Source organism: Aplidium turbinatum, chromosome 5, assembly GCF_918807975.1.
Source record: "Aplidium turbinatum chromosome 5, kaAplTurb1.1, whole genome shotgun sequence".
Classification (NCBI taxonomy): Eukaryota; Metazoa; Chordata; class Ascidiacea; order Aplousobranchia; family Polyclinidae; genus Aplidium; species Aplidium turbinatum.
In genome coordinates this window covers 1,113,042-1,123,574 of record NC_137476.1, presented here as the reverse complement: position 1 = coordinate 1,123,574, position 10,533 = coordinate 1,113,042, and the positions used below count along the sequence as shown (strand labels likewise).

The 10,533-nt window shown below is 38.6% G+C and overlaps 2 pseudogenes; both read left to right on the top strand.

Moving 5' to 3' along the window:
* Positions 1–1,400: 1,400 nt before the first annotated feature.
* Positions 1,401–4,149, top strand: LOC145770165 (putative N-acetylated-alpha-linked acidic dipeptidase pseudogene; annotated as a pseudogene).
* Positions 4,150–7,778: 3,629 nt separating this feature from the next.
* LOC145770163 (general transcription factor II-I repeat domain-containing protein 2 pseudogene) lies at positions 7,779–9,569 on the top strand (annotated as a pseudogene).
* Positions 9,570–10,533: the final 964 nt, after the last annotated feature.

The following is a 10,533-nucleotide window of genomic DNA, read 5'->3' as shown; positions in this document are numbered from 1 at the left end:
CTTAGGTGAATGTGGCGACCTTATTCACGCTGATACTGATAGAAATAGAATTTCTAGAGATAGAAATAGACAAAAAAATATGTCCGGTTGAGATATTAAATGTCCGCTGAAAGGGCCAGTCCGGTAGGACATGCTTGACCGCCGGAAAAAAGTACAAATTTCGAGGCCTGGGTTGTTCATGTAACATGCCTTGCTGATAACAAATTATTACCTATAGCGAAAGAGTGTCTGTCTAAGTTCAAACATGACATGAAATTGTTCATGACATGGATAAGAATGAGTCTGTTCTTGATACAGTAATCACAGCATTTATAAGATGAAATATTAGACCTACCCTTGTTGGTAGTTTAAACTAGTTTTCGCTTTCTGTTCATCAATTTTGTCATTGATATTTCTGGTACAATTCATGATGTGTCCAAAGTGCACCAGGATCAGAGGTGACGAACCTGCGGGCCACATGCGGCTCGTCAAAGAATTTTGTGCGGCCCGCAAAACATATTGACAATCGCTCATGCAAGACAAAAGACATCTCAAAGCTGTTTCATGCCTTCACTGGTACGCCTTTCCTTTGCTATTTTCTTGCCATAAACACTAACGTTCGGGGTTTAATGCTTCAATGTTATTTTTTAATATTTTATGCTTCAATACTGCATTAAATAGCTTCAGCTGTATGATTCGCATGGGCTTTTGTCTGTTGTTTGAAAAAAAAAATTTCATTAACTGATTTGTTGTTTCGGAGCTTAATGGTCGAAACATTTAGTTAACTTGAGCAAAAAGGATAGTGCCAAAAAAAGAAGAAATCATACTCATATGAAAGCAAACGCTTCAAAAATTAAACTGTCATCAAATCAGTGCAAGTACTGTTGCTCTATCCTTTTTGCTCAAGTGGATTTGTTTTTATCTTTTACTGTTGTATGTTTCGATTCTGCGTCAGATAATTTCAACTGTGTGGGTTTTATTACTTTTATCTGCCGTTTGTTACTTTTCATGAATAATTCCTTGAGTCGCTTCTAAAATATTTCAAAGTATAGGTTACAATTAAAAAGTTGTGTGGCCCGATAACTCATGTGTACTTGACAAAGTGCCCGCGACTGCAAAAAGGTTCGTCACCCCTGACCTAGATAGACTATGTTGGACAGATAAGCCGTAAAAAGTAAACTTATGTACATCGCAATCCTTTTCAATTTATCGGTTTTGTGGCATCAACCCTTGTATAATATAGTTTTTTGCCTTATTGCATGATTTGTCTTCTATTTAACTTCATTAGATTCAACAATAGCTTGTGAAATTTGTTCAACGAAAAATAAAAGTATCATATTTGTCAGTCATAATGAAATTTTTACTGGAATTTCACAGATGACACAGTGTTTCTTTATATATTATATCAGATTTATTAAATAATGCCTGTGCGAAACACTGCATTACTAGAACTACATGATGAAGCTGAAGATGTACGAATCTTAAATGAAACAGGCAACGACATGTTCTATGATGATGAAGACTTGGGCTTCCGATATGAGCGATATCCTAAAAAGAAAAAAACTGTTACTTTTCAAAAACAATCTTTTTTGTGTTATGTTGTATTTGGAGTTGTAATTGCAGTTGTAATTGGAATTTTTATTGGGCGAAGTACTGTGACGAATACTAAATCAACTCCAGTAAAAGAAATGAGTTATGACGTTGAAATACGGGATGCTGTCATGGCAGAACTCAACTCCACTAACATCAGAGACAATTTAAAAACACTTACAAACAAACCACATCTGGCAGGTTCTGAACAGGACGAGCATCATTTGCTTGATTTCATTAAGCAAAGATGGGAAAGTTATCTCGATGAAGTGAAAGTTTATCCTTACGATGTTTTGCTTTCCTTTCCAAACTCAACTGATAAAAATTATGTCGGAATAATTTATGAAAATGGAACCATCTCAGATAAATCCAATCCAGCTGAAAAGCCATTGACAAAACATGAAAAGAATCCGAATGTGATTTCTGCATTCAATGCCTACTCACCTGCAGGTCATGTTGAAGGGAATTTGTATTATGTGAACTATGGAAGAATTGAAGACTTTGAATACTTAGTTAAATCTGAAGTCAATGTCAGTGGAGGAATTTGCGTTGCAAGATATGGCAATACATTTCGAGGAGATAAAGCCAAACATGCTCAACAATACAACTGTTCAGGATTAGTTATGTTTACAGATCCGTTTGATTATGCAGGAACTTCTAAACATAGTTGGAGTTTGGAAAGCAAACCAAGTGGCTATCCCGAATCTTGGTGGCTACCCTCAGATGGAATTCAACGCGGCACACTTGGGATCCATGGTGACCCTCTCACCCCCGATTACCCAGCATTAAACCTCACTTACAGATTGCCCTTGGATAAGACAAACTTACTTAAAATCCCAGTCCAGCCCATTAGTTATCAAGATGCTTTTCGTTATTTATCAATTCTTGGAGGTGAAGAAGCTCCTCTTGAATGGCAGGGAGGACTTAACCTCACATATAGATTTGGTGGTTCATTCAAACCATCTCATCAACACTGCAAAGCAGTGCTTCATGTTGCCAACTACATGAAACGAAAGACCATTCATAATGTAATTGGTTTCATCCGAGGTTGGTTGGAACCAGATCGATATGTCCTCTTCGGCAACCACAGAGATGCATGGACGTTTGGAGGAGCTGATCCTTCAAGTGGAACTGCTGTTCTTTTGGAAGTTTCCAGAGCAATATCAAATGTGATGAGAGACAAAGAGTGGCGTCCAAGAAGAACGATTGTGTTCTGTAGTTGGGCTGCAGAAGAATATGGTTTGCTTGGGTCTACTGAATGGTTGGAACAAATGGAAAAGCGTTTATTGTTGCAAGCAGTCGCATACATTAATATAGATATTGCTGTTGAAGGAAATGCTACTTTCCGTGCTTTGGCTACACCGAGTTTACATGAACTACTTTTCAATGTAACCAAATCAGTTTCTAATCCATTGTATGACGAAGTAAAACAAGGCCGTCCTACCGTGTTTGACACTTGGCTGAAAGTATTTCCTGATTATAACTTTCCCAATCAACCTTTTGTGCGTAATATTGGGTCAGGAAGTGATTACACTTACTTTGTACAAAAAGTTGGTGTTAGTTCAATGGATTTTCGATACACGTATGACAATAAAAATCGTTCTTCTTACCCTGTATACCATTCTCTTCATGACACTTTTGAGTACTTTGATACTTTTTTGGATCCTGATTTCAACCTGTCATTAGCCATTGGAGCAATATCAGCTGAAAGTTTGCTTCAACTGAGTTCTTCCATCACGCTCAAGTTAAATCCAGTTGATTATGCTACAAAGCTTAAGTTTATGGCTGGAAGTTTGCAGAATGAACATGGTAGCCACCTCGCTGAGCAAAACATTTCACTCAATGAACTGAACAGAACTATCAGCGTTTTTGAAGCTTCTGCTGTGAAATTATTAAAAGCTGCAATGGCCTTGAATAGTTCATCGAGTGATACGGAGATAAGGAGAATTAATGACAAATTATTTTACCTCGAAAGAGGTTTTATTGACTTCAACGGTCTTCCAGGAAGACATGACTATCGCCATGTTGTGTTTGCCCCGAGTTTACACAATAGTTACAGTGGTGGGGGATTCCCTGGCGTTTCTGATGCTCTTTTCAATTTAGATCACGATGGTGGTTCATTAGAAACAGTAAAAAATGAGTTGTCAATTTTGTGTTTACAAATTTTGTCAGCAGCAGAATTAATGTCTAGCATCTAAAACTATATTTTCAAGCCTTATTTGGTTTATTTATGTTAAAATGTAATAATTGAAACAGGATGGTCTGTCTGCAAGCCAGATGGTTTTCTAAAAACAATAAAATTTTTAGACTCATACCAGACTACCCAAACTCACGCTTTAACAAGAGAAGAGTTGTATGAGAACTATTATAATGTATCAACTATTCAACCTCGAATATGTATATTGCGTTTAACGACTTCTCAGCGGCAATGGCCGTAAGGAGCTTAGGGGCTTGTCTAGTGTCTACTGATGGGGTAACTAACTTTTCTGTAATTTTCCACTGCTGTAGTGCATCAAAAACATCATTTGCTTATGTATCAACCACTGGATGGTAATATCTTGACAATTACAAGAACTAGGAAATGGCAGTAACTGGTCGGTTCGCAGTTTGAGTATTTTCAATGAATTCAGTGATATCATAGGCTTCAAGTTCCCGTTGCGTTTGAATGCAGTTTTTGTCAAACTATATCGCATGTTTTCCTAGTTGGCTCGCTGGCAGTGTTTGCATCAACGACAGCATTTTTGCATCGGTTTTCTGGAATTGATCCGCGCTTTTTTCAACGATTTGATCTGTGATAGAAATCTTAAATGAGGTTTAGACGCATGCTAGGTAAACGTTTCACTTCGGTGCCGGCGATTTGACTTTACTAAAAGTAGTGCAATTCGTTGTGCGCAAGGTAACAGTTGTTATGGTTTATTACGCCCTCGGCATAGCGACAATCTTTCGTTAATAAACGATCAATGATAGTTGTAAATCAATCGTAATGATGCATCAGTTCAGTTTGTTTTTATTTCTGACCATCGCAACGAAAAACAATATTTTACGTTACCTACCTGATTACATGTGCTCGTTACCTGTTTATTAAAAGCATATCCCGTGTTATCGCAAAATCGTGGCACCTTATAAGGGTTTGCTACTATTCGGTGAGTTCCTAACCTCTAACCCGAACCCCTAACCGTAAAACGGCAATGATAATTAGGCTACGGTACCCGATAATTAAAAAAAAAAAATTTAAAAAAACCACCGAATAGGGATCGGACTCACCGAAACGGGCCATTCCGCCTTATAAAGTGTCCACCTACTTATCATTAATTAAAGAGTCTACCTAAATCGTCCGGTACGCCGCAGTGCGGACACCTACCTAGTATGCGTCGAATAGACGTGTTCCTCGAGAAAGGCTGAGCATGTGCATCTTACTGTGCATTAGGGTGGTGTGAAAATAACTTTTTCACGAAATTCAAAAACATAGCCCCCTAAAAAGTTGCTTTTGTTCATGAAAAACACATTTGTGAAAAAAAAAATAATGTCTTGATGAATCTCAATCCACAAATCAAAGATGGCCGCCAACTTTGCTTGAAAATACAGTAAATTCACCATAACTTTGCCAATACTTGCCCAATTTTCATCATATTTCAACAAGCTTTCCTCATTCATGTCATAAAACACTAGAAATACATATGATGACAGCGTGAGCAAATTATGACGTCACCAAATCCAATATGGCCGTCAAATTTAGTTTTTTACATGTCCTATCCATGTTACACACTTTTTCGATTTGCTCTAACGTTTGACAGTTATATGGTTATGCTGTTTTCTGTCATAGGTACGATTGTTCCTCTTGATAATAACAAATACAGATGGAAGCTTTATTTAGTATGGTATTCATCTAGAAATTAAAAATACCTTTAATAATTGCAACAGAGTAGGATAGGACGTTTAGCCGTTAAGCCCGTAGAATTAACGTTTCCAGTTCACGCCACGTGGAGGTAGTCCTACAGGCTACAATCATGTGAACCTTTTAGGGAACAAACCGGGGATGGAATGCGTTTGTCGCTCAAGGGCATTCTGGGAAGTCCAAGGGATATGAATTTCACCCCAGAATGACCTGTTCAATGTAACCTTCACTGAAATTCTAAACTTTGAAATCAGCCTTGCTGTCAAACTTTGGCATTTTTCGCCTGCTCTCTAATCAAGCCCTGATGAAACCATCTCTGTTATCTCCTCCAAGCGGAGCCTGAAGCCTCTGTCATAAGCTTAACATGGCGTTCCACAGCCTGGTTATGACAGGGGAAACTTTCAACTGTGAGAGGACTCATCGTGAATGGATTTGTTTTGATCATATTAATCAAATCTTCATTGCTAACGTTCTTGGTGTGGGGAGGTTCAGTGATATTTTCGTGCCAGTTCAGTGCCAGTCAATTATTTCTATATAATTCCTAGCGTGAAGGCTCAAGGTTGGCACTCTAAAAACTCGCACTGTACTGCTGCTCTTGCGTTCTCTGGACTTCAGTATTCGCCTGAGAGCCAGTTCTCTGATACTGATGTTGTCATCTGCCAACATTGCCAGCAGAAAGTTTTCAGGGTGCGCAAAAAAAGGCATTTTTCTGGATAGCATTCATAACAACTTCCTTAAGCTCATCCTCAAGATATCTGGCCTTGTCTACCATGTTGTGGACATGTTTTTTTCCATCTGTACACAAAGATGCCTTTTTAATAGAGAACCACATCGGTGCATACACTTTCAAAATAAAGGTGACAACAGTCTTCAATTGTATGGACGGTGCTTCTGTTGAAATATGCAACCGCAATATGCGATTTGTTAAAGTCAGCCATCTTGCTTGATTAATTGTACCAGGGCATTTGAGTGAAAGGTCAAAGGAGCAACAACCTTTGCTAATAGCTAGATAGATTTCAAACAGATACTTCTGATCGGTGCTTAAGTCTTTGGGTTGCAGTATGTGCTCTAAATCACAAGGTATTTTGTCAAAATTTACCAGTGGTTGACGGTCACAGGTATGAACGGCTTTGCCGATTGGTCCAGCAAATCCATGGGGGCCAGTAATTGTACCATTTATCTTTTGAAAAAGATACCTGAGAAGAATCTCATTGGCATGCAACAGGCAGATACACCATTATGGTTTACCTAGTGACTCTTCAATTAATCGAATGACTCCCTTCTTTACACCAGTATTGACGCCTGTTCAATCAGTAGGCTACCAATTACACTGAGTTCATTTGTATCTACCCCCTTTTTTCTAAATAATCTAACAATTTTGAAGTTATTTCAGCCCCTGTCCCGTTACTTGCAAAAACATGCCCGAAGTAAAATGATCCTGGTTCTGCTATAATTGTCATGTGTTCCTCTGATATTATTTTACGATGAAATTTGCCATCAATCTCTTTTGCAACATTGTCTTATCTTTTCGGCCATCAAAATATAAACCTGTAATCTTTGTGCTGGCCTCACCTGACAAAGCTGCGCGTTTCTTCATCCTTTCCAGCGAACTTTGCTTCTGTCGATCACGAAGGAGTTGCCGCCTTGAACATCAGCATGAACAGAACTCGCTATGGCTTCTGCTGCCCTATCTGAGACTCCATATCTGTCACAAATGGTTGCCATTGTTTGCAAAGATTTGGGAAAGACCTTTCTCTTCTTTGGACAGGAAGCATCTATATCAGACATGGGCAAACTACGGCCCGCGGGCCAAATCCGGCCCGCCGGCTCTTGTATTCTGGCCCGCCGGATGTTATCGACATGTTGCAAGTTTTATTATTGTGAAGTTTCAATAGGAGGATTAGATACCTCTTGTCTCTAAATAGCGATACAATGTAGAATGTAGAGCATTATGATGTCACAGGTACATTTGTGCGTCGCTTGACGCAACAGTGCTTTCTGCTTTTAACCAGTAATGTCTCGTTCTGTTGCTCAACACAACAAACAGTTTACCAGCCTCATTTTTTTAAAAAAAATGAGGCTGGTAAACTGTTTGTTGTGTTGAGCAACAGAACGAGACTATAGATAAGAGACAGTCAACCGCTTCAAGTGGACAGTTTGCTGGGAGGTTCACTAAAAACAGAAAGTTTTATTAGTCAATTTAACCAGTAATGTACCATATTTCTTAGTTTAGTGTTTTTATCAACAGTTTCGTCAGTGTGGAATGCTAAGCGAAATAGACATTGCTAAGTTGTTAATAAATTATATTGTTAAAATGAGTGCAGCGAAGAAGCGTAAAGTCGATAGTGAGCGCAGAGTGTTCAAAAAGGAGTGGACGACGAAATACTTTTTTACCGAAGTGGGATCAACTGCGGTATGCCTTATTTGCCAAAAAAACGTTGCTGTTTTGAAAGAATACAACATCCGCCGCCATTTTGACACCAATCATGCAAACCATCATAGCAGCCTGTCAACTCAGCAAAGAAAGGACGTTTCTCAGAGATTAGTGGCAAATTTTCGGATTCAGCAAAGCACTCTTTTTCAGCAGAGTGCAGTTTCTGAGTCAATCACCAAGGCAAGTTTTTTACTGGCTTTCAAAATAGCACAAGCAAGCAAACCATTTTCCGATGGAGAATTTATCAAGCAGTGCATGGTAGAGACAGCAAGTCTCTTGTGTCCAGATGCAAAAAGCAAATATGAACAAATCAGTTTATCACGCAGAACTGTAACTCGCCGTATAGAACAAATTGATGAGCACTTAGCTAACGAGTTGAAAGGAAAAGCAGATTCTTTTGTATTTTATTCGTTAGCGCTGGACGAAAGTAATGACGTAAGAGACACGGCACAGCTTTTGATTTTCGTCAGAGGAATTAATGACAAGTTTGAGATAATAGAAGAACTTTTAGCAATGGAGTCGTTAAAAGGGACTACTCGAGGAGAGGACCTTTTTCTTAAAGTCACTAGTGTGATCGACAGGTTTAAATTACCATGGAACAAACTTACGAATGTCACCACTGATGGATCACCAAATTTGACAGGAAAAAATGTTGGACTGCTAAAAAGACTTCAAGATAAGATGAATGAGGAAAATGCTGGGGTGGATATAACTTTTTTGCACTGCATTATCCATCAGGAAGCCCTGTGTAAATCTGTACTGCAGCTCAATCATGTAGTGAAGGCAGTAGTAAAACTGATCAACTACATAAAAGGGAGAGGACTTCACCATCGCCAATTTATCAAGTTTCTTGAGGAAATTGATTCTGATCACCAGGACTTGCTTTATCATTCTCATGTGCGCTGGTTAAGCTTGGGTAAAGCATGTAAACGAGTCTGGAACCTTGAAGAGGCAATTACCTCATTTTTGAAGTCAATCGGGAAAGCTGATGAATTTCCTGAGCTGGAGGACAGAGATTGGCTCTGTGATTTTGCTTTTTCTGTCGATATATTAACACATATGAATGAGCTGAATGCAAAGCTGCAAGGGAAAGAACTCTTCGCTCACGATATGTACACAAGCGTTACGGCTTTCAAATCAAAATTGGCTTTATTCTCAGCACAAATGTCCAACAATTCTTTTGTTCATTTCCCCACATTACTGACGATGAAAGAAGCCCCTAAACATGCAAATAAATACAGCAAATCACTAAATGATTTGCACCACGAATTTTGCCGTAGATTTCTTGATTTCGAAAAACTCCAAAAACCATTTCAGATTATTTCGGCTCCACTTTCACAAGTCGCTGCAACAGCACCACAAGAACTGCAGTTGGAATTGATCGATCTTCAGAGTGACTACGTTTTAAAGGAGAAATTCGAAGCCCTGAAGCTAAATGAGTTTTACGCATCGCTAAGCAACACCAGATTTCCAGAAATTCGAAAGGTGGCACAAAAAATGCTGGTATTGTTTGGTTCCACATATATTTGTGAACAGACGTTCAGCTTGATGAATTTTAACAAATCTAGCCACAGGTCTCAGCTGAGTGATGCGCACCTCAAATCTATCCTGACTATCGCCACAACCAAAATGATGCCAAATTTCGATGCTTTGGCAAAAAATAAAGCTTGACAATCCTGTCAGACGTCGTATTTAAATTCGATTTTGTTTTTTGGTTGTATTTTTCAGTTATTTGTTAATTTAATCTTCCGTTTTTTTTGTCCCTTTGTTATTCGTGTGACAAACTATATGTAAGTGGCGGCTCGATCACTTGGCCCGCCAGTCTAAGAACAAAATAATTTTGGCCCCTAATTCAAAAAGTGTGCCCACCCCTGATCTATATACTGTATGTACCACTATTGTTAGGACATTCTGTGTCACTGTTACTGTCACTGTGATAAACCTGAGATGATGCAGACGACTAAGTTGCACAACTTCTTGTGGTCATTTCACAATGCTTTAACAATGTTCTTCTTTTGTTTCTTTTTTCTAGCTTTTGTGTTTCTGCTTTATCAATACTACCAATAATCATTTGCCTGGTATTTCTTTGATTTTTCAGAAATTCTACGACACATTGCAATATAGGCTAACTGAAAAACATGGCTTGAGTCAATTAATATGGACACGACTGTAACTATTTCTGGTATAAGATGAACACTTTTGAACAGGTCTGCAATACGCAATCATAGTCATACGTAGAGAACGTAGACTATATATCTATAAAAAAATGAAAGAAGAAATAATAGAAATGAAAAAAATGCAAAAAATCATAATTTGGCGGCCATATTGGATTTGGTGACGTCATAATTTGCTCACGCTGTCATCATATGTATTTGTAGTGTTTTATGACATGAATGAGGAAAGCTTGGTTTGGTTTGGTTTTGGTTGGTTTGGTTTTTGAATCTTTATCCTCGGACTGACAAAGCCTTGATAGGTTATTCCTGGTACTTGTTCGCATACTTGTAGAGGCACTTGACGCAGGGCCGGTTACCGAGATTGGCAGAGTGAAGTTTTCCGATTGTTGAAGTCTTGTTGCCGAGAAATTATTCCATTCACTAGGTGCCGCTGAATGGAGAGCAGTCCTGAAATGCGTTGC